This window comes from Cnephaeus nilssonii (genome assembly GCF_951640355.1).
Source record: "Cnephaeus nilssonii genome assembly, chromosome: 3".
Classification (NCBI taxonomy): domain Eukaryota; kingdom Metazoa; phylum Chordata; class Mammalia; order Chiroptera; family Vespertilionidae; genus Cnephaeus; species Cnephaeus nilssonii.
The window spans coordinates 16,222,849-16,248,138 of record NC_137074.1 but is presented as its reverse complement, the minus strand read 5'-3'; the positions used below and the strand labels follow the sequence as shown (position 1 = coordinate 16,248,138).

The following is a 25,290-nucleotide window of genomic DNA, read 5'->3' as shown; positions in this document are numbered from 1 at the left end:
AATGTTTGATCAACGATAGACTGTATATACAATGGTGGTTCTATGTGTGATTATAATGGAACTGAAAAATTCCTGTTACCTAGTGATGTTGTAGCCATTATAATGTAGTACAATGCATTACTCTTGCTTTTTGTGATGCTGGTGTAAACAAGCCTACCATGCTACCGTTTGTATAAAAGTATAGTACAAACAACTATGTACAGCACATAATACTTGATGATGATAATAAACAGCTCTGTTACTGGTTTATGCTTTTACTCTACTCTACTCTTGATCATTATTTTATAGTGTAGTCTACCTACTCATAAGAAAAGTTTCCTGCAAAAGAGTATGTTGTGTTATGCTGGCAGCAGACTCATATATCTCCTGTTCGCTGGATATCTTGTGCTTGACTTAATCTCATGTTGTTTTAAAAATTCAGTGCAGCTTAAGTGCACAGTGTTTATAAGGTCCATTGTGGTATATAGTCATGTCCTAGGCCCCCACATTCACTCGCTGCTCACTCATTGACTCACCCAGAGCAACTTCCAGTCCTGCAAACTCCATTCATAATAAATGCCCTATACAGGTGCATAATTTTTATTTTTTATACCATATTTTTACTGTACCCTTTTTATGTTTCGATACACAAATACCATTATGTTACAATAGCCTACAGTATTCAGTACAGTAACATGCTATATAGGTATATAACATAGGAGCAATAGGTTATACCATATAGCCTAGGAGTGTAGTAGGCTATAACATCTATATTTGTGTAAGTGCACTCTCTGATGTTCACACAATGACAAGATTGCCAAAGGATGCGTTTCTCAGAATGTATTTCTGTTGTTAAGCAGCATATGACTATGTAAACATAGTTGCATCTGATGTTCAACAGTGTAGGTAGGAATTTCTATACTCTTTGGAAAATGCAAGCATAATAAGACTGTGATGTAGGGAGAGGATGTAAAGAAAGTCAACAATAGGGCTGACTTTGTACGGTGAATGGGCCATTGGAGAACCTACAGGAGGGGAAATTGACTCTATAGGCAAAAAAAGAAAAACAAAATGAGAAAACAAATGGCGACCATCAATGAAAGTGATACAGTTTCCTTTTTTGGGGGGTGATGTTATGGAGTTATGTGGTATAACATTTATTATTGGAACTAGAGGCCTGGTGCATGACATTCGTGCACTTGGGGGCGGGGGGGGGGGGGCGGGGATCAAGGATCAGGCCTAAGCTGGCAGTCGGACATCCCTCTCGTAGCCCAGGACCCCTCGCTTCTTACAGCCCGCCTGCTTGCTGTTCCTTACCGCTCTGCTTGCTGCTCCTTAGCACTGCCAAGGAGGTGGGAGAGGCTCCCACTACGGCTGTTGTTCTTGCCAGCCATGAGCCCGGCTTCTGGTTGAGCGGTGCTCCCCTGTAGGAGTGCACTGACCACCAGGGAGCAGCTCCTGCATTGAGCGTCTGCCCCCTGGTGGTCAGTGCGCATCATAGCGACCAGTCGTTCCGCCGTTTGGTCGATTTGTAGATCAGCCTTTTGTTACATAGGATTTGAGACATAAAAGTTCATAGTCCAACGAATCTGGGAGCAGAGCCAGAGACAATGGAAAGGCGATACAATAGTTAATGGCTCATCCCAGGCAGAGTTGACCATAAGCTCCTGTCTGCATCCAGGATTTATTGTGTCCAAAGGAACCCTAGGAAACTTGGGAAACTGAGTTCTGGTACCCTGAGGTGTTGTAGGCCCACTTAGAAAACTAAATAAAACATCAAGGACTGCAGACAATAAGTTTTGTAGCTAAAAACATCTAAGAAATTTCAATGTATATTTCAGACTATAAATTTAATGTTTGTTGTATGTACTATGTTGTTTTTCTCTTAATTATATTTATTAATTCATTTGTAAAGAATCTGACATGTGAACATCTGGAATTGATGAGGAAAAAGGTGGGGATGGGACTGGGAAACTGTACCAATAGTTAATGGCTCTAAAAACTTGGGAGAACTGAGGAAATCATCACATGGATTGTGGTGCTAAAAAGGGCTCCGTTATCTTAATTAAATTATTTGTCCCAGTCTCTTTTGTGCTCCTTATCTCCTTGCCCAGTTCCATCTTTTGCCTCTTACAGTCACAGAAACAAAATGTTAGTACATGTCTCCGTTTCCCCTGACTTCCCAGACTAATTTAATAAAAAATAGCTAGATTTCTAGGAAGAGAACATCTTTTTGGAGTCCACTATCTCAGATCACTCTTCCAGGATCTGAGGGTAAATGCAGAGATTAAAAAGGAATTGAAAAATTTGAAGACATGGATAATTAGCTTTTTGACTTTTAGACAATTTACATAACCTCTTTACACCTCAATCACTTTCTTACAAAAGGGGTTGGTATACTTGGTAATTCCTAAAGTTTAAAGGGCCTATAATACTGAGAAGAGACAGTGGCAAACTCAGGACCTCTGCCCTAAGGCTTAAAATTTTATATATGGAAAACATACAACCCTTCTCATGTAGCACTCTTTATTGTTTGATTTTGCTATTGAGAATATTTCCTTTTCCCTAGAGCTCATTAAGTTACATGAAGAGCCCATTTTGAGATTCTACAAGCATTTAGTGCTTGAAATACAGGTCATCTTCATGGGTGTGGTGGCAGTACAATTGGAGAAGGTCTTTCTTGAAAAATAGTAGAAAGGCCCAGCCAGCAAGGTTGAGTGTAGATCCATGAACCAGGAGGTCACAGTTCAATTCCAGGTCAAGGCACATGCCTGGCTTGTGGGCTCAATCCCCAGTAGAGGCTGTGTAGAAGGCAGTCGATCAATGATTCTCTCTCATCACTGATGTTCCTATCTCTCCCTCCTCTGAAATCAATAAAAATATATATTTAAAAAATATAGAAAGAAAAAAGAAAATGGTAATGTGATGTCGGGGGAAACTCCTACATTTATTGATCAGTAGTTTATTTACAGTTGTTTATTCATGTGTTAGTATTTATTTATATTATTTCCATATGGACAAATGTAAACCTACTTTTGTCAACCTTTGTATAATTCAGAGAGACAGCAAACTAAGGGTGAGAATTAAGAAGTATTTAAAAAAATGACATGGACTCTAGCCTCCATGGAGCCTTTGATGGCCATTGCCCAGGTATTATTGAACTACTGTCAATTGACCTAGGCTTTACTTATCAGCCAACCTGCTGATCTAATTTTTGGCTGTAAATATAAGAGCAAATGTGGACATTAGAAGTGGTATCCTCCAGTACGAATTAATAAATTGGTATTCTTAATTATACATCTATTTTGTGAGCATTTAGAGTAATTTTCTCACTTATTTATGGGTACAGTGTCAAGTCCCAATTTCTGGCCTTGAGAGACTGATGACCAGATTTCAATTGATGACCAGGTAATATCACCAGTGAAGCCTTTTGTGTCCAATCCCATTAGAGATCTTTTCTTTCTCAACTTTCCGCCATCCATTTTCTATTCAAAGAATTTTCAACTCTGGAGTCCCCTGGTGTGCAAATAGTCTTTTCTTATTAAATGTGCATGCAGATCTGGTAGGAGAATCATCAGGTGTCATACGGTTTTCTGATAAATAGATGCAGACAATAGCTGGCTGAATGCCTGGGTCAGTGTGCAGTAAGCAAATCTGTCTGATTGACCGGGACCTGCTCTGCATTTGACGGTTGCAGAATACTTAAGTGCTTCATGCATTTCTATGTTAGGATTGCTCAAATATAGAAATTCCTATATATATCCAGCATAACTGCATTTCAGAATAGGAGAAACATAACTGAGTTGAGGTCAAGATTCCACTAAAACCAGAAGATTTAGCAACTCTCACAGCCCAATTAATTAATCCATTTTCCCATCCCATATTTGTGTTCTCTTTCAGTGGCTAGGACTGATTGACTTCTAGTAAACCCTAGGGGAAAACACTTTATAAATGAATTGATAGTTACATAAATGCAATGTTTGTCAAACCACTAAGTGCTAGGAGCACATTCTCCAGACTAAGCACTTCTAAGTTACCCCACACATACTGAGAAATCAAGAGGGGGCGGGGGTTGAATGCAGAGCCATGTACATATTTAGCTGACATGTTTGTGTCAGTGGATTCCTTTAACTTTTCTCCAGTCTCTGTTTCTTCAATATCTATACATCTACATCTCCAACATTGTAAGAAATAGAAAATCTCATGATTTTAATTTTTATGGCTAGTAATGATTTTTATACAGAGAGAGGAATTCCCTTATCTATTTCTGTCAAGGGTACTATTGCAAATGAACTGTTGTTTTAAAATTTTTATGGTGAAGGCCATGAATTCTGGAGCAAGATATTCTTATTCTGAGTTTGAATTCTTGTTTCCCCAAATATTAGTTGTGTGACTTTTAGCAAGATATTAAGCTCAGTATGCCTCAGTTTCTTTATAAGATGGGAATAATAATAGGGCCTACTCTGTAGTTTTTTGAGATAAAATGATTTAAAATATGTAAATTGTTTGGAATGGTGCTATATAGTGGTTGGCTATTATTAATTAATGTGTATTTGTTTGGGTATTAGGCAATTTACAGAGATGTTTCCAAATAATTACATCCTAATTTATGAAAAATTTCTTCCTGCTTATGGATATTAAGTAGCCTCGCCTTTATTTCATATTTATTCAATATAATTGAATATTTCTTCCTTCCTCTTTTTGTATTGTGCTATTATAGTTTCATTAATTTTTCTAAGAAAACCTAAATGATTATGTTGAAAATTAACATAACCAAGATTTTTAGGGATTGCAGAATTGGTCTGGTAATTTATTAGCTACCCTGATTTATCTAAGAGATATTTGCTTGTAGTTAGTTGGACTACTTGAGTCTGGTCAATAACATTACCTCTGTTTGAACAATAATGCCTGAGGCGAGGTACATATGTTTCTGCATAAATTCCTGCGATCATTCATAGTATAAAGGTATCACACTCTAGTTATTTGATATCTGAGAAGATAGTTCTTCATATTTGAGGATTCTTATATTGCATTGTGTCACTTATAGAAAAATTTTGTCTTAATCTTTTAGCTTAAGGAACTGAAATGCTATGTAGGATATTGCATTAATGTAAAACAATAGAGGGATTTAGTTTGACCATTAGGATAATTTGTGCAGCTTGTTCCAGTTATCACTCTTCATTTTATACGCACACCGAACCTGAGGCCACGTTTACATGGAGGTTGGCTCACTTTGAACCTGTGTCTGTGTCACTTGCAATGATTTCTATCCACATTATAAGAAGCAATTTTAGTAAGTGCTTAACTGAAAGTGATTTACATAGATCACAGGGATCCCACTTACATATTCCATAATGCAATAGGCTTTCATAACTGTTTCTCTAGAAAGCACATTTTAGATATCTGCACTAGGTTATATTGTTCAAAATGTCTGAACTGTTCATCTCTTTCTTTCTCGAGATTAGCAAGAAAAGGAGACTTTTTTCTCCAGTGTATGAAGATATTTTATTTTTTATGCTATTATTGAATTCATGGTGGGCAGGGCAAACAAGTTTAAGATGAGATAAATACTGTAAAAATAAAGATAAAATACCTAACTGAAAGCAGGTTATATTCAGAATCACATTAACAAAGTAAAGGTTCAAAACACCATTGTTTTTAAATAAAAACTTATAATGTTGAAGCTTTGAAGATAAATTATTTGCATGTCATTTGTGACTAATTTAAAAATAGACATATATACAATTTATTTATTTCAGAGAGGATGAAAGAGGGAGAAAGAGATAGAGAATCATTTATCGGCAGCCTCCTGCACACCCCCTACTGGGGATCAAGCTCTCAACCTGGGCATGTGCCCTGTCTGGGAATTGAACTGTGACCTCTTGGATCATAGGTCAAGGCTCAACCATCTGGCCACGCCAGCCGGGAAATTATGACTAATTTTATTTAAGTTCAGTTATACTTTGTAGTAACAAAAACTTAGAAAAGTGATCTTTATCTTGTTAAAAACTTTTATTTACTACGAATACATTTTGTGGACCAAGGGACTTCTGTAATACTGTTCATTAGAAAGTAGCAGACAATATAATGTTGAGCTCATCTTGAAATTATATGTGAAAAAGATTGAGCAACAGCCAAAAGTTGTTTTTTTCTTAAAGCGTGGCTCAATAGCACACAATGGAGGGGAAGTGTCATAATGAGGCAATAAGCTATTTCATTCAGGATTGATGTATTCAGGAAAGAGAGCCTGGGGTTCTACCACGTTTTATACCATTGCTTTATATTATTCATGTTATTGTTTCTGAAACTTTATAATGAATCTCAGAAGCTTCCAGTTTGGAGCTTGAGAGTCTGCTTTGAGGTTGTTTATCGAAGAAACCAGGTGATGGTTAATTTCCCTTTCACTTTGAGGTGATTCTGTTGACATTTGAGAAAGCCTTTTACATTCAGGCACCCATAGACACTCACTTGTGCACTAGCACTCTTTTGCCTCTGACCCTGAACTCCGAGCTGTGTCTGTGTGAATCCACGTGACTGTGGACATTGAGAAAGAATCTGTGCACATCAGGGAAAGTTTTACAAATGGGGAGATGAAGTTCCATTAGTGCACTGTTTGCTTACATCTCTGATCTCTTTTATGCCAAGAAAAGCAGAGTGTTTTTCATATTATTTGCTTGTATTCAATATTGTAAAGAAGACTGTTTTGGAATCCACTCTTTTTACTGACTCCATGGAAATTATTTCCAGCTTGTTGGCTTGTCTAGCATTTCTGACTAATGTTATTTTGATCAAACCTGAAATGTCTACCTTCCTTCTCTCTGATTGCTAGTGTTTGGGGATCTTGGAAGAGGGAGGAAAGTGACTCATTATTTGTTCTCATTCTTTTCTGATCCTTTTAGCTTCACCTCCTTGGCCTTATGTACTCTACTTGGCGCAGGAAAGGAGCTTTGTGTTCTGACCATTGGGAACAGTTTTGATGTGTTTTAAATATGTTATAATCTTCTGGGACTGTCTTGCCTAGACAGGATTTAACAACATTGGTTTGAATTCTTGTGCCTGTATTTGAGTTTAAAAATCACTTGGAAGAATCCACTTTGTTAGAGTAATGCTTTGGTTTGGTTTCAGGGTTACAGGGAAGAGGCATGATCTATACTGCAGACTCAGCAAGCTGTTCTCTGGTGGTCTTGGAGTTAGCTAGAAACTTTCACATCCCAGAATGCACCCCCTCCCCATTCTGAATGCTGATAGTCCTCATGCCACTTCCTGTTCTTCCTTATTTCAATTGCATTCCCAATTCTATAAAACTAGAGGCCCGGTGCACGGATTCGTGCACTGATGGGGTCTCTCGGCCTGGCCTGTGAGGATCGGGCTGAAACCGGCTCTCCAACATCCCCTCAGGGGTCCTGGATTGGGAGAGGGACCCCACCAGTGCACGATCGGGGTAGGGGAGGGACTGTGGGAGGTCTCCAGGGTATGTCCGGCCCTTCTTGCCCAGTCACAATCGGCCGGACTCCAGCAGCAAGCTAACCTACCAGTCAGAGTGTCTGCCCCCTGGTGGTCAGTACACATCATAGCTACTGGTCAAACGGTCGAACGGTTGTTTAGGCATATACACTGAGTTGCCAGATTTTTATGATCTCTGAATGCATAATAATCTGGCTACTCAATGTGTGTGTGTGTGTGTGTGTGTGTGTGTATATATATATATATATATATATATATATATATATATATATATGAGGCCTGGTGCATGAATTCATGCATGGGTGGGGTCTGGCCAGCCTGGCCTGGGGGAGGGGTCATGGGCAGTTGGCCAGCCTGCCTGCTGGTCGAACTCCTGGTCGAGGGGAAAATTTTCATATTAGCCTTTTATTATATAAGATATACATTGAGTGGCCAGATTATTATGCGTTCAGAGATCATAATAATCTGGCCACTCAGTGTATGTATGTGTGTGTGTATATATATTCAACTGGCTAAGTCTGCTAATTAAAAAGACAAGATTCTAAAGCAGTACATCTCTCTATGGGTGGCCGATAGACATAATATCAGTTATTTTCTCATTATAGTAGGGAATTCTAAGACTTTTTCATCTTTGCCATGTAAATTATGGAAGATACTATTGATTGCCCGATTGGCACGTTTTATCTGCAAAGGGCCAGGTGGTAAATATGTTAGCTTTTGTAGACCACGCTGTCTGTCACATCTACTCAACTGTGCTGTTCTAGCGGGAAAGGAGCCATGGACAGGGGACAAACAAATGAGTGTGGCTCCAGTTTGATAACATGTGGCCTAGCCAATCGCTTCTCCATCCTTTCCTGCTGAAACCCAGTTTTCTTCAGTATAAGTTGATGAGCACATGCTCACAGAAGCAGGCTCCTCTCTCAGCTTCAGGTTATGAATCACTATGGATTTAAACCAGCTGGATCCCCTTTTACCAGTGATTGGTTTAGGGGTAGGTTCACAACCCACTTCTGAACATTGCAACATAAAGGGAAATCTATTAGGGCCTCTGGCAACTATTTTACAGGAGAAAAGAAAATCAGGTTCCTTAGGCAACTACAATATGAAGATGTGACTATTTCACATCTATTATCACATAATGATGACAATAGTGATGATTTGGGCTGACTAACTTCAAGCAACTCATTTCATCCTCAAATCTGTAACACACATTGGTACCACCTTTTTTTTTCTTTTGGTAGAGATTTTTTATATTTAAGAATGGACATTTTTAACTTGTTTCAGAAGCAACCAAACTCACAGCAAAGATAAAGCTTAGGGCTCCAGAAGCCTAATTAAAAATCTCATGAAAAGCCTACATATCTTAAAAAGCTATCTTCTTAAAAGAGATCATTGTAAAATAATACTTTTTTTCAAGATCTCTTAGAGAACGTAGCACTGACACTTACTGTAATTTTTATAGACGTAGAAGAATATTTTCTAAGATTTAAGAAAATCGATAGGATAGAATTTAATTTAAAAGTTGGTGATTTTTGCAGAGAATTTATAGATTTTGCAGAGGTTTATTTATTACAGAGGTTCATGTACTTATATACATACATACAATATCCCTTAATGGGAAAATGGATACAGTGCATCTCATAGAGTCATTTATGAGGGGTGAAGCCATATAAGCCAGCCTCCAAATACTCATATTTATGAGAATTACTCTTTTCTTCAATTCCTTTCTTGTCCAAGAAGTATTACTATACATTTACAGTATACATATTTTTTTTTGCATCTTAAAACGCTTACAATTGAGCAGTTTAGTTGCTGACATTGAAAATCTTTCATTAACCCCCCCAAATATCTTTGTTTTTCTACTTAGGGCCAACAGTCACTAAGTAAAGGAAATTTATTTCAAATCTACCCTAGGCTTAAATCTTAATTCAGAATTTGGGCTATCAAAGGAAAAATATTGAGATGGAGTCCCCTTTCTCACTCGTTAATCATGTGATAAGGGCACCCATTTATTTTAAAAGCAGGCTCTTTTGCCTGGAGTGAAGAGTTTTGCCCTTATTAACAGGCCTTCCTGCTTTCCAATTAGAGAATGCATTTTTTTCTTGCTGAACATTCTGTTTGAATTTGTTTCCCTGTTCTGTTTAATTTCTTTCTGATTTGTAAAAGTAAAACATGACCGTGAGAGTCAGATTTTGGATTTAGCCTTAATGACATTTGAAGGGAAAAACAGGACAAGGAAAGCTGTGGTCTTTAGATGAATTGTTCTCTTTCCCTCATTGCTGTTCTGTCTAGCAATAATTGGCAGTCACGGTCAGACTCAGGAAAAGGGGTCTTGCACTGAATGGACCACCCTCATCTGCATACTCCCGACACCTAAATGCTGATGGTAGACCTTCCTGGAGATGCATGCACAGTTGCTGCTGTGGCACTGGAGTTCTAGCCCAGTGGTCAGCAAACTCATTAGTCAACAGAGCCAAATATCAACAGTACAATGATTGAAATTTCTTTTGAGAACCAAATTTTTTAAACTTAAACTTCTTCTAACGCCACTTCTTCAAAATAGACTCGCCCAGGCCGTGGTATTTTGTGGAAGAGCCACACTCAAGGGGCCAAAGAGCCGCATGTGGCTCGCGAGCCGCAGTTTGCCGACCACGGTTCTAGCCAATAGATGTTATAGGGTCCTCAGAAACATGAGTACCAAACATTTATAGGAGATTTGAAGTTTGATTGAAGAGAAAGCATCTCATGGGTTTGTCCACATGAAAATTCATCTTTTGCTTATGGACAACATGTAATATCATCTTTCAACTATCTTGAGCTGTTTTAATTCTATAAAGTCTAAAAAGGCATGGGGAGTCTCAAGCTTCTAGGTTGCAATTTACATTTCGATGAGAATATCTAATCAGTTACACATGCAAAAATTCAAAGTTTCTTGAGTAGAACTATACCTGCTTTGTAAGTTAACACCATCAGTGTCCTAAGTGGCTCTCTAATAAGTGAAATTGTCCTTTGATGGAAAGCTGGTTGTCTGGGCTGAGACAAATGCATGTAATTGTGTATGTGTCTCTGTGAGTGCAGGTGTATAAACAATCAGTATCAGTCGGTGGTAAACGTTTTGATAAGATTTAATAAAATAGTTAATAGAATGGTTTGGATACATGAGTAATCCATTCTACAGTAACATGGAAGCACAAAACCAAAACCTGGCTTTTGGTCCCAACTCTATAACCTAACAGTGGTCTTGCCTCTGAAGGCTGATTGTCCTCTATAGCATTGTCTATAAAATGATAGGCTTGAACAGAATGAATAAATCTATGTTTGTATTGCACAGTAAATCACCACCACAAACTCTATGGCTTCAAGTGCATCTATTCATTGTCAGAAAGATCTGACTTACGAAGTCTGAGCACTGCTCAATTGAGTCCTCTCCTCAGAGTCTCACTAGACTGAAGTCAATGTGTAGGTTGCCGTTGGATTCTCATTTGGTGCTCAGAGTCTTTTTCCAAGACCATTGATGCTGTTGGCAGAATTCTGTTCCTTGCAGTTGTAGAAATAAAGTCTCTATTTAATTCTGGATATAGGCCAGGGGTTTCTATCAGTTCCTAGAGGCCTCACTCAGGTCCTCACTCTTTCACCCTCTCAAAACACGGCAGCTTATTTCTTCAAAGCCAGAAAGAAAATTCCACTCCAGTCTGCTTTGATGGGTCTTATATGATGTAACATGATCGAGAACAGATATCCCATCATATACACACATCTCATCTACATTCAAGAGGAGGTTTTTTACACCAGGAGGTGAGGACCTTAGGGACCATCTTAGAATTCTGCCTCATGCATAAACATATTCATAGTCAAGATGTTACAATAATTATGAACTCCTATAAAGTCTAAACAGGCATGGGGAGTCTCAAATCTACTTCTGGGCTCATTTAGAACGTTGGCAGATTTCTGTTGCACATGACTGCAGGATTGAGGCCCCTCTTTCTTTGTTGGCTGTTGGCTCGGGTCATTCTCAGCTTCTGGTAGCTGGCAAATTCCTTGGCTCATGGCTACCTTCCTCTGTCTTCAGCCCACTCTGGTGGGGTGAGTCATTCTCATGCTTTAAATCTACTTGACCTCCATTTTTGCCTCATATCTCCTCTGCCTCCCTCTTCTGCTGTATATCTATGAATCACTCTTCTGCCTTCTTTGTGTTTAAGGGCTCACATGACTATATGGGGTCTACCTGGGTAAATCCAAGATAATTTACATATTTTTAGGTCAGCTTATTGGTAACCTTAATTTTATGTACAGTCCTTTTATAGCAGTAATTAGATTAGAGTTTGATTGGATAACCAGGGGATGGAGACTTTGGGGGGACATATTTAGAATTCTGCCTATCACATACTTTATACTTTAATTGACAAATACTTATGGTATGCCTTCAATGTTTACTATTTTGTATTAAATATGGGAAACACAAAAATGAGAATGATGTATTTACTGTTCTCTAAGAACTTAAAGTTGATGGGAGAAAAAGTCAAGTCCTTATAAGAAATGGTGTGATAGAGATATGCAGAGATATCCTTTGGGAAGGATGTGAGAAGCAGACTGGAATGATGGGCAGGCCCATGGACATCACCAAATACAGGGCATATCTGCAACCTAAAGGACAGTCTTCTAGGGAAGGAGAGAATTGGAAAGAGCATCTTGCAAATCTGTGCTGTGAACTAACCTGGGATAGAGAATTAGACTGACATATTTATTGTCTAGTGTCCCATGAATGCTAGAAGGGACTATTTATCATACCCCTGCTCCCCACCAGAATTCAGAATCAAATGAGAGATAAAAGTCAAGTTGAAGAGATCAAAATATCACTGATATAATTGATAAAGCTGATATAAGATATCAGCTAATAAGTCAGACTTACCCAGTCCCAGTCCCCAAGTTTGCCAAGTGTCCAGTCTTCCCATTAGAGAACCTGTCCTTGTAATCCCTATGGCATGGAGTAACCCAGAATTTATGTGCCTTGTAGATATACTGACTGCCTTCTCCCGCAGGATTTTTACACATTCCCTTCCTGATAGGAGGAGCAAGAAGTGTTATTCTAGTTGGACTTTCTTTACTGTGAATCATGAGCCAGGAGAGAAGAGATTTCTTCCCTACTCATTCTGCAAAATTGTGTCCTTAACTGGAGACAAATAGTATCCACCCTCAACCTATCGTCCAGGAATAATTTTAATATAAATACAGTACAATAAAACACCAGGGAAGAACTTTGAGGTTTTTAGAGAAACCTTGTGGTATAAAATACAAGACCACTGAGTTGAGCTAAATCATGTTACTCATGGAACACTTCAGTCAGTCAGTGAGTTATTAAGCACTCTTCTGTGGTTGGCTCTCACGCAGGTTATCAGCATTAGGAAGACCGCCAAGGAAACAATGATGTTGACTACAATAGTTCTTTCAAACCCAGCCTTTAGGCTGCAGTACTTCAGTCCTGGGAGGAGGCTACTGATTCAATTCTAGTCCTTTTGAACCTAGATTACATTGTTAAACAATGCCAGAGTAAGGCCATTTATATTAAATTGCTTTAAAGTCTCAGGGGGTCATCAGTCCACTAAAAGGAAATCCTGGAATCAAGTAATTTAAAGGCATTATGAACACGGAGTACTTTTAAAGTCATGTCAGAGGCCAAGTGCTACTACTGCTGAACTATCTATGGTGTTGGATCCTCAGAGCGTAACTGGGAGATTCTCGGATGAAATATGGCCCAACGGATTTCTTTTGACCCTGGATTCTCGGAGGAAACCAAAGTTACTCCACCTAGAAGATTTGATGAAAACTTTGTATGAGTAAAAACACTCTAACAAGCAAATTATTTTCAATTAATTTATCTTTGAAAGAAAAATGAATTGCTTCAATGAAAACCTAGCAATGGCCTCAAAGTCAGGGGTTAAACATGTTTATTATATTTTATTTTCCAAAAGTAAAAATTACCACCCATATAACTGGTAAAGCAGAATTTGTAGGGATCTGATTTTAAAGTCTACTTTCTAAGTCAATGTGGTATCAGGGAAGTTTCATACTATCCATGGATTTGTGGTTGTTTTTCTTGTTAAATTTAATATGAGCATCATATGAGAATGTTTGGTTATGGTTAGTCTGCTTGTTCTAGTGACTGTAGCTGTGACACAAACCAGCCCAAACTCAGGCGTATCAAACAGGTTTTTATGGAGCTCATGGCTTCTGTGGGTCAGGAATTTCTAAAGCGCACAGTGGGGCTGAGCTATATCTGCTCCACATATCTGGCGTCTCACCTGGAAGACTCAACAGCTGGGAAGAGGGGTGAAACTTGATGGTTGAGGCCTAGTCGTCTAGCGGCTTGTTTACTCACATGTAGCCCCTGGGCTGGCAGGATTCAGAGTCTAGGATGCTGTCAGGTGTGCCTATCCTTGGCATCACTTGGAGGCTGGACTTCCTCACAGCATGGCAGCTTTCCTGTAAGTTCAAGATTCCAAGTGTGTTTCGGTGACCAAGGTGGAAGCTGCCTCAGAAACCATTTGGTGCCACTTCCATGACTGCCACCGCCTCTGTTGGTTATAAGCTAGTCATACACCTGCTCACGTTCAAGGGGAGTGGACATAGGTACTGTCACTCAGTTGGAAGAGTGCCAAGGTCATGTTGTAGAAGCGAGCATGTGTGAAATGAAAGATATGTTGAGGCTATTTTTGAAAGTGCAATCTGTTGCAATGTTTATGGTGCGTATTTATTATCCATTTGAGGGCATCTTTCTAGCTACAGTCTGTTTGCTTACCTGTCATTATACATTTGGGAACTATTAAGAAAAAATATTGGCGGTCAGAAAAGAAAAGAAATTACATGTTTTAATAACAGTGATGAGGAAAACAAATGTTAAACTGAAAAATGCAATGCTACTTTCACTCGTCAGTTTGCTAGTAACATCATAGATATATTCCATTAAAAAATTCATTCATACCTATCTCTATGAAGACTTTATTTCTCTTTATGCAGGCAAGTTGTGTCAGCCAAACAACAGATGGCCTGCCCATAACGCATTTGGGTAGATGTTCTCATCTGGGCTATAACATGTGAATAAAATATGTGAATAAAATACTATCTCATCAATTGCTGTAATTACTGGATAAAGTCCAATGTGTACATGGGTCTTTAGTAGTTAATGTGTTATGTTGGCTAGACCTAGTCCTGGAGGTTTGGTTTGCAGTAACATTATTTTGCTAAATTTCAGATTAGATTATTTCACTCTCTTCAATTTGATATTATCAAGTGGTCATACTCTGTATACTTTTCTGTAGATAGAAATTACATATAAGGTTAATAAAAGTATTTTATTAAGTCTGAATTTCTGGTTTCACTGTTTTTAAAGCTTATGTTGCCAAAATAAATGCACATAATAGCTGTATCATATAAGAGATTATAAAACTGAAAATATATTCCAGAAAAGAAGTGGGGAAAAAAAGTCAGTAATAAATTGGGACATTAGTAGAAATATTAAGATGATTTTACAGTGTGTTTTATTTGAGGATTTCTTTCAATCACAATACACTCCAAGAGGTTTTTGTTTTTATGAAAACTCAGGCATTCATCATTAGTAGAGCTTCTACAGATACTAGAACTAAGCTGTTTTAAGTTGTGGGAGTGAAAATGGAAGACAGTTCCTCCTTTTCATGAATGAGGACACATTCAGGGTTGGACATACCATAGATTTTGTGTAGATTTTGTTCTTTCTTTCAATCTTGAATACTATCCATTCACTCTTACATTCTCTATCCAACCCCCACCCCTGTTTCATTAAGATGGCCCCTTTTAGCATCCGCCTGGAACCATGAAAAGCAGCAACAGAAGGTGCTACGTATAAAAAACCCCCATTGCTGGTGCTTTGCTAGGTCTAAGACAGAAACACAGATGATTCAAAAAACTTAATGAGGAGACAGACGCTCTCGTGTTACTTCGCACCTGCATCTCCCATTTACATTTTCTATTTACGTCACCCACATACTCAGGCAGTATTGATGAGAAAAATTACATTTCGAGAAAAGCAAGCATCAGAACATGTATTTACGATTGAATTTTATTAGTGTATTGTGCATCTAGACAAATCGAACGTAGCATATTTTACAAGTGGATTCATTTTTTACACGTGGGCAGTGTGTTCTGGCTTTTGTTTTCTGTGCTATTTCTTAAATGTGATTCTATTAACCAGAGAGCTTATATATTTTAATTCAAAGCAGCAATTCTCAACTGCAGGTGATTTTGACCTTAAGGGACAGTTGCCAATATTCAAGACATGTTTGCTTGTCACAGTGAAAGGGGAGTGCTAATGACATCAAGTGGGGAAAGGTCACAGAGGCTGCTGCACATACAAACATGGGTGTTTAAACAGGGTCTAATGGTTTCCTTGCTGTTCCTAGGGTTTGGCGGCAATGGCACTATTGACGATTTGTTTTGGATAATTCTTTTTTCGGGGGAGAGGGGCGCTTTCCTGTCTTGTGCAGGCCTGGCATATAAGGGTGGAAATGGTGAAGCTTTAATATGGGAACTGTTTTATTTTGCTCCACCACCATTTGAGGTCTGCTCTTTTGAGATAATTTTTCCCCCCCAAAAGAAGCATTATCAGACATAGATAGTTTTTTGGGACAATTTAAATTATTATTGGGTTGAATTTTCATACCAATGACTTGATTGCTAACTGTGACTTAATTTAAAACACACACACACACAGCATTGTAGGTCAATCATGTATCAATAAAACTGGGGAGGGGAGAAAAAAATAAGATGATGATTTTTGAGAACCTCCGGTATTTGGCACTGTGTTCAGTATTGTGGTAAGCACAATAATACCCTCCTCCACAAGATGTTCACATCCTTACTCTCAGAACCTGTCATTCCAAGAAGTCCAGGGGGCTTTGTACATGTGATTAGGCTAAGAGCATTGAGATGGGAGTATACAAGTGGGCCCAGTCTAATCCCATGAAACCTTAATATGGAGCATCTTTCCAGGCTTAGTCAGACAACCAGATGGATAGAGGTGTAGGAAGGACTTGACATGTCCAGGCTGATTTTGAAGATGGAGGAAGGGGGCCATGTGACAAAGAATAGGCATAGCCTATTCCACATTTATTCATCCATTCTGCTGTTGAAGGATATTGTAGTGTTTAGAGTGTTGGGCCATTAAAACTAGTGCAGCTATGAACGATTTTGTATATGACTTTTGTGCACATATGGAAGTAAATATTGATTGGATAGATGAATTATTATAAGGCAGCTAAAGTACTTTACTCTCACTTTAATAGCGTTACTAAATGAGCAAGTGTCAGAGTTTTGGAGGGAAAGTCAAGTAGTGTCTCCAAACACGGTGTTTTGGAACATTAGTTCTATAGGATCTTAATGGGTGTCACTTCTTAAAAGAGTTTCATAGCTTAGAAATACTGAATTGTACAAAGCAAGACATTTTGGTTTTTGTTCTTAGTTATGCTATAGGATTTCCTTCCAGAGCTTTCACATGCTAATGTGAATTGTGTTTCTCCTAGAGAGTGAATGTGAAAGACACTGTATCTGGAATTTGTTTTGAGTAGGATTTAGCTAGGGACCAAAATTCCATTAGGCTGTCTACTTTCTTACTAAATAGGTGCTGGGTATATTTGTAAGTGAAATATTATTTCTCTTTTGGTAAACTACTTAAACCTAAGAGTCTCAGGAGGATGCAAATATGGTTTGGACATTAGTCCATTTACTAACTTGAATCCTCATGTTGAGTTTTTGTTTGCTTGTTTGGGGGTAGCTTACATTTCTTCAAGTATTATCTATACTCAGTGGCAAAGCGTACTTTATCGGGGCTTCTCTGCACACACAGGTTTTCTGTGCTAAAAATGCTGTCTCTCTAAAAGAGAAGCCTCAAAACTCAGCAAGAATGGCGATCACTCAGTTAGGGCTAAGCACATGCTATTGTTGGACTGATCTGGGTGTAATTAATGCTTAGAAAGGAGGAACAACTTCATTTCAATTCCCTTTTCAGCTTTATTCTTAGCAGCACGATGGATTAAATGCTTGCAGAAGAAGTTGTGCCTGTTGTACATCTTAAGGGAATTAAATTTTAATTACCAAATGCATTAAACCTGTATATTAATTAAGTGGTTTTGGGTTGCAGCGCTTCGGGCATCAGCACTTTTCCCGATGTTCCCTTTTGCTGACTGCAGTCTGAGGGAAGCCTGTCCCAGACAGAGGCAGCAGGGCCCGGGCTGCCAAACAGCACGGGGGCCAAACAAAAGGGCTCGCACCCCAATTAAGTTAAAAGTCTCTGAGCTGCTTCTGCATTCCAGATGGCAAGTAAATTCAAATCTATGGGAGAGATTTAATTAAGATACTTTGATTTCAAGCATGAAGCCAGGAATCCAATCTAAAGCAAGCACAAAAAAACACACAGTGGCACTTAAAAATGACTCTGGTATAAACAGGAATCTAAATCACTGACAAAACTCTGGGATCTGATACCCAATCCCACTCCTCATGCTGTACTTTTTGTTCTCCAGACAACAAAGAAGTTTGGTTCTTTGGGTTGGGGTAGTCACCTCAGGTTTGGTTCTTGGTTAAAAGCAAAGGCTTTAGAATCAGACGCATCTGGTTTCAATGCTAGACTTGGCAAACCACTGAGTCAATGATTTAAGTTCTCCCTGAGCCTCCACTTCCTAAAATGTTGGAGGAGAATGATACCTATGTCATAAGATTGTTGCAAGGTTTGAAGGAGAAATATGCTGGAGATTCTAAGTGTATAGCATTAGTCCTGGTTTTTGTTTGTTTGTTTTTTTACAGCTGCCAACTTGTCTATCCAACTTCTTACTTGCTATCTCTAATTGGATTTATAATAGGCATCTCAAATGTAAACTGTCTAAAACAAAGCTGTTGATTATTCCTAGGATAGAAATCCTTTTAGTGATGGTTCCACCATCCAACTGGCTACTCGGGCCAAAAATCCAGGAGTTACCATTATTCTTCCCTTTTTATCACCTCACACAAGCACTTCTGTTAACGATGCCTCTGATATGTACTTTGGATAAGCCCACTCATTTCCATATCAGTTGCCATTCCACAAACATTAGTGTGTGTTTCTTAAGCTTGGTACTATTGATGTTGATATTTTGGACCAGATAATTCTATATTGTGGAGGACTGTGCATTGGCATATGTTTAGCAGCATCACTGGCCTCTACCCATGAGATGCCAGCAGCACTTTCCAAATTGTGAAGTCACAGTGTCTCCATACATTGACAGTTGTCCTCTGGGGGCAAAAGTCAACCCCTGTTAAGAGCCACTGCACTTGTAGAACTCATTATTATGATCTCTTGGCCTGTAAAATTAGTCATCACCCAGTCCACTTGGGGTATTTTACATTTTATTTTATTTTAGTGGATTCATTTAGATTTTGTTATGTATGATGGAATTCATCATTTCAAATAGAGGTAATTCTGCCTCCTTTCAATCTTTGAAATTTTTTAATCTTCATTTTACTATTTATTCTTACATCCATTGCTGCCTTAAAAATACATCAAAACTTAATGGTTTAAAACAACCATAACACATTTTGCTCAAGAATCTGCAATTTGGGCAGTAGTTGGCAAGGACATCTCATCTCTTCTCTGCTCATAACAACAGAAGTGGCTAGAATTCTGGACAACATGGTGGCTGGCTTCCAAGAGTGAGTGTCCCAAGAGGGAAAAAACCAAACTGCCTTACAAAGACCTACCCTCAGAATTCATAGAGTGTCACGTCTGTAGTCTTCATCTAGAGTGTCACAAAAGCCTACCAAGTTTCAAGCACAGGGAAAATAATTTCTACGTCTTGGTGAAGGAATGAGAAGGTTCTGGAAGCATGTATAGATTGAAATTACTATTATGGCCATTTTTTTTGGTGAATATGACCTGCCACATTACTTCAAAAATATTAAATTAGAAGTTTTTGTTTTGTTAACTTTAATGAGAATGTGTATTGGTTTTCTCTTCAGCATTACAAGTTATCACAAACATAGGGCTTAAAACAATAAGAATTCATCTTATAATTCTGTAGCTCAGAAACTGGATTCAGCTTAGCTGGAATCTCTGCTCAGAATTTCACAAGGCTTGAATTATTATCTGGGCTGCAAACTTTCTGGATTTTTCCATCTTATGTTCTGAGTGGCCTAATTGATTTCTGTTCTAATATTTATTATTTCCTTACTTTGGGTTTGGTTGGTTGTCTCTCTTGGTTGGTTGGTTGGGTTTTTCACCTCTAAAGTCTCTATTTGATTCTTTTTATAATTTTTATTTATTGGTATTCTGTATGTCATGAGACATCCTTATACTATCCTTTGGTCTTTAGACATGGTTTCCTTTAGTTCTTTCAACATAGTAATAATAGTCATTGTAAAATCTTCATTTAGTAGCTCCAATGTCTGTATTTCCTCAGGGACAGTTTTTATGGATTGATTTTTTATTTTCTGATTTATCCAACATTCTTTGCATGTCTTGAAATTTCTTGCTTGGAAATTGGACAATTTATTTTATTCTTAAAATCTCAATTGTAGTTGATATACAGTATTGTATTTGTTTCAGGGGTACAACATAGTGATTCAACATTTATATAAATTAAAAAGTAATTACCCTGATAATTCTGGTACCCATCTGATACCATACCTAATTATTACAATATTATTGACTATATTCCCTATGCTGTACTTTATATCCATCCCCCTGAAAATTGGACATTTAAAATAATATGACATCTGGACATTAGACCTCCCTCTCCATGTTCTATCCACTGTTTGTGGTGGATGCTGCTGGTTTATATTCTTTGCCAAATGTGGCCACTGGTTCTCTACTCAGTTAGTTATTAGCTAATTATTGGACCGTGTTTTCCTTAAACATCTTGAAAGTGTTAGTTTCCCACCCTTTTCTAAGGGACTCTGTGAATACTGGGGCACCCCTTAAATTGCCCCATCAGTTTATAACATCTATTAGCCCTTACTTCTTGCTTGTGTAGATCCTTGAGGTAAGCTACAGATGAGAGATCAGGGGCTTCTCAATGTGACCATATTTTCATGACTTTCTAGACTCTTAAGTATATTTCAGAGTTTTTCAAATCTCCCTACAAAAACAGATCCAGAGACAGAGAAGCATTGATCAGACTGTCAAACCTCAGAGGGAAGGTAGGGGAGGGTGGGGGTAAAGGGGAGAGATTAACCAAAGGACTTGTATGCATGTATATAAGCATAACCAATGGACACAGACACCAGCAGGGTGAGGGCATGAGAAGGGCGTTGGGGAATAGGACACATATGTAATAATCAATAAAGAAAAAAGCCAAACACAAATCTCATCCCACAGATTTACCTTTTAAGTCCTCCCCACCCCATTTTAAGCCTCTTATATGCTCTGATTATTATTTGTGACTTAAGCAGGTGTGGTGTTATACAATTACAACTGATTTTTTAAAAAATATGTTTTATTGATTTTTCACAGAGAGAAAGGGAGAGGGATAGAGTGCTAGAAACATCGATGAGAGAGATACATCGACCTGCTGCCTCCTGCACACCCCCCACCAGGGATGTGCCCGCAACCAATGTACATCCCCTTGACCAGAATCGAACCTGGGACCTTTCAGTCCCTAGACCGACGCTCTATCCACTGAGCCAAACTGGTTTCAGCTGATTTTTTTTTATCTGACAAAAAACTTAGAAGAAAGGCTGTTTGCACTGAGAGCTTTCTAAGTCAGGTCAAACAAGCACAATTCCTGTGAGTGTCGATTTTTCTGGAATAAACACTACTCAAATTGGTGCAAGTGTTTGGTTACTTCCCGAGTTCTGAAAGTTGATTTTGAGAAATTTTGTTAGTGTTCTTATTGCTCTCTGAAAGTTGATTTTGATAAATTTTGTTAGTGTTCTTATTGCTCTGTGGAGGAATAGATTTCCAGAAGTCCCATTTTCTAGTCCAGTGATTTTCAACCTTTTTCATCTCATGGCACTCATAAACTAATTACTATCATTCTGCGGTACCCCAAAAATATATATTCACCAATCTGACAAAAAATATAATTTTGATCCATTCACACCAGATGGCTATTGTTGTGTTGGCTGTTGTCATTTTTTAAAATTTGACCATCTAAGCGAAAAGAGGTCAGTGCCCCTGACTAAATAGTCAGATATTGCATGTTTTAAAAATTCTTGCAGCACACTGATTGAAAATTGCTGTTCTGTTATGTTAGTTTTCTTTGCTGCATAACAACCACAAATGTCATGGTGTAAAACATTCATCACGTCACCATTGGGTAGGTCTGAAATCTGAGCAGTGCTCAGCAGGGTCCCCTGCTCAGGCTCTCAAGTGAAATCACGATGCCATCTTGGGCTGGAGAGTGGGGTCCTCTCCAAGCTCATTCAGATTGTCCACAGAGTTCAGTACCTTGTAGTTATAGACTGAGGTTCTCAGCTCCTAGGGACCACCTCTCCCCATGGGCAGTTCACAACATGGCAGTTTGCTTCTTTCACACCAGCAGGAGAGGATCTTTCTGACTTCCTATAGCTCTACACTCTAGATCTGCTGTTAAGGAGCTTATCTGCTATGCAATCCCACCCAGGATAATTCCCCCTTTGACACACATTCACATTTTGTCAAAAGAATCCTTTTTTTTTTTTTTAAAAAAAACTCCAACACTTAGATATGGTGAAATATATATATATATATATATATATATATATATATATATATATATATATATACTTGAAAATTATATGTAAGTAACACACAAAGGATTTCTTGCAATTAATTATTTTTATACTAGGTAAAGTGCTATTCCAAGAATTGGATTCCATATGTACTAGTTTTCCTTGAATCTTAATGCTAAAGTTCTAATTAAGTGAAATTTTTTATGGCATCAATAATTCTAAAATATCTTAAGCACCACGTTGGGTTATGAAACACAGTTGCTCTTGGCCATTAACTTTTGGACGTAAGGCCAAGTCTATAAGCTTTTCTTACTTTGTCATTTTTTTGAAGATAGAGCTTTTGCTGACAGAGCTTTTGAAGATAACTAATGGATGAGTGGATGATGGTGCAAAAAAAAAAAAAAAAAGTTGGAAATGATGATATGGCCTTTCCTTGTTAGAAAGGATTGGACCAAACAGGTTCCATTTAAGTTAATGATGGAAAAACACACCCACGTTCTAACCTGGTAGAGCTTGTTTGTCAGCCCTGGATGGGGACATGGTTGTGCTTCATTTCATACTACAGATGTAGTCTGAGGGCTGGCTTGCGCTTTGTTGTTGTTTTTTTTTTCCCCTCCCAAATGAAACTACATTTAAAATACTAAGAGAAATGTCTAGATATAGAGGCATTTTGGCAAACTTATTGTGGTTTAGCATGGAGACTCTGAAGCCAGCTGTGCTCAAATGCTGGATTTCCTACATTTCACTGTGTGACTTTGGACAAAACATGACCTTCCCTCCAGTTCCTTCCTTCCTTCCTTCCTTCCTTCCTTCCTTCCTTCCTTCCTTCCTTCCTTCCTTCCTTCCTTCCTTCCTTCCTTCCTTCCTTCCTTCCTTCCTTCCTTCCTGTTAATCCTCACCTGAGGATATTTTTCCATTGATTTTTTTTTTTTTTTTTTTTTTTTTTTAGGGAGAGTGAAAGAGAGAGGGAAAGACAGAGAGAAACATTGATATGAGAGAAACACATGGATTGGTTGCCTCCTGCATGAGAGCCCCGACCAGGGCCAGGCCGGGGAGGAGCCTGCAACCAAGGTACATGCCCTTGACTAGAATCGAATCTGGGACCCTTTGATCTACAGACAGAAGCTCTATCCACTGAGCCAAACCAGGTAGGGCCCCTTCAGTTTCTTAATTTGTAAAATGCACATATTAGCTGCTATTCTATAAGTTTGTAGAGAAGATTAAGTAGTTGTATTTGTAAAGCACTTAAACCAAAGTGAATATGATATGAAATGGTTATTATCTTTTGTTAAAACAATTACTTTACAAGGTGACTTTAATGCTTTTATATATTGAGATTTCCTAAATTGCAGTATAGATATGCAGTTTTAAAGTAGCTGGTAATGGAATCCTCATTTACAGTGATATCTAACATAGTCATCTAGTGCTTCCCCCCCCCCCCCCCCCACACACACACACTTTGGCATCTATGTATTCATTGAACCAATGTGTTCAAAGATATTACTATGTACCAGGTACTATGCAAGTCCCTAGAGCTATATTATTGAATGAGAAAGATCTGATCCTTGCCCTCATATAATTTATAATCAGATATGGATACAGACAAAAGAAGCCCCAGTGTGGGTATGCAAGAGGCAGCCGATCAATGATTCTCTTTCATCATTGATGTTTCTATCTCTCCCTCTCCCTTCCTCTCTGAAATCAATTATATATATATATATATATATATATATATATATATATATATATATACATATATATATATATATATATTATCTAATAAAAGAGTACTATGCAAATTGACCATCACTCCAATACACAAGATGGCTGCTCCCATGTGGTCAAAGATGGCTGCCCCCATATGGACACAAGATGGCCGCCACAAGATGGCTAGCAGGGGAGGGCAGTTGGGAGGGACCAGGCCTGCAGGGGAGGGCAGTTAGGGGTGACTGGGCCAGCAGAGGAGGGCAGTAGGGGGTGACCAGGACTGCAGGGGAGGACAGTTGGGGGTGACCAAGCCTGCAGGGGAGGGCAGTTGGGTGTGACCGGGCCAGCTGGGGAGGGCAGTTAGGGGCAATCGGGCTGGCAGGGGAGCAGTTAGGCGTTGATCAGGCTGGCAGTGGAATGGTTAGGGGGTGATCAGGCTGGCAGGCAGAAGCGATTAGGGGCAATCAGGCAGGCAGGCAGGTGAGCGGTTGGGAGCCAGCAGTCCTGGATTGTAAGAGGGATGTTTGACTTCCCGTTTAGGCTCGATATCACCAGGATCGGGCCTAAATGGGCAGTCGGACATCCCTCAAGGGGTCCCAGATTGGGGAGGGTGCAGGCTGGGCTGAGAGACACCCCTCCCCCCATGCACGAATTTCGTGCACTGGGCCTCTAATATATATATATTAGTATATATGAAATTTAAAGTAAAAAATCTGAGGAGTGGGGGGGAGAATAGACAGAGTGAGAGATTAAGATTAAAATTTAGTCCTTTTCATTCATGAGACATCCCTGATTTTTCTTTATAATTTTACTAGTGGCCTGGTGCAAAAATTTGTGCACAGTTGGGGTCCGATTGGGCCAGGTCAGCCCCTGATAGGGGTGGAGGAGGAGATCAGGGGTGAGGCCGGCTGGGGGAAGGGGCCGTGGGTGGTTGGCGGGCCAGGCCCGCCCTCTGGTCAAATTCCCGGTCAAGGGGACAATTTGCATATTAGCCTTTTATTATATAGGATTCCTCTTTTTTTCCTAAGCTAGCTCAAGTTCCATTACTTGCAGTGGAAGAACACTAATGACTTAAGCTCCCTAGAGCCACAAAAAGAAGGAAACAAAGGTTTTCCCTGCATTCGTCAATAGGTGTAGTATTTGTTCACGATAAATGGTCATAATTCTATGTACACTAACATAGTATAAAAATCCTTTAGGAAGGGTGCATCTTTGGCTTATATTATGCAAACTGAAGGAAGTGGCTACAGAATGGGCCAGAGACCCTATGTTCGACAGAATTTACAAACAGTAACAAAAACAAAACACCTTTTATTGGATGTTGTGATGATTTGTGTCATCTGAATGTGAGTTTTCTTTTGCTACAGCAAAGTCCTAGGTTTTTGAAAGCTTGATTATTTTGGGGGGCCCAGGAAAACAAGTTTCCCATGA

General features: G+C 38.8%; 1 protein-coding gene across 1 annotated transcript in view; it reads left to right on the top strand.

The window, feature by feature from the left end:
* Positions 1-505: 505 nt before the first annotated feature.
* Positions 506-25,290, top strand: part of CHODL (chondrolectin) — a gene marked incomplete at both ends in the record, with an annotated part of 87,034 nt that continues 62,249 nt past the window's right edge. The window contains one exon of the mRNA XM_079766298.1: positions 506-551. The remainder of the gene's footprint in view (positions 552-25,290) is intronic.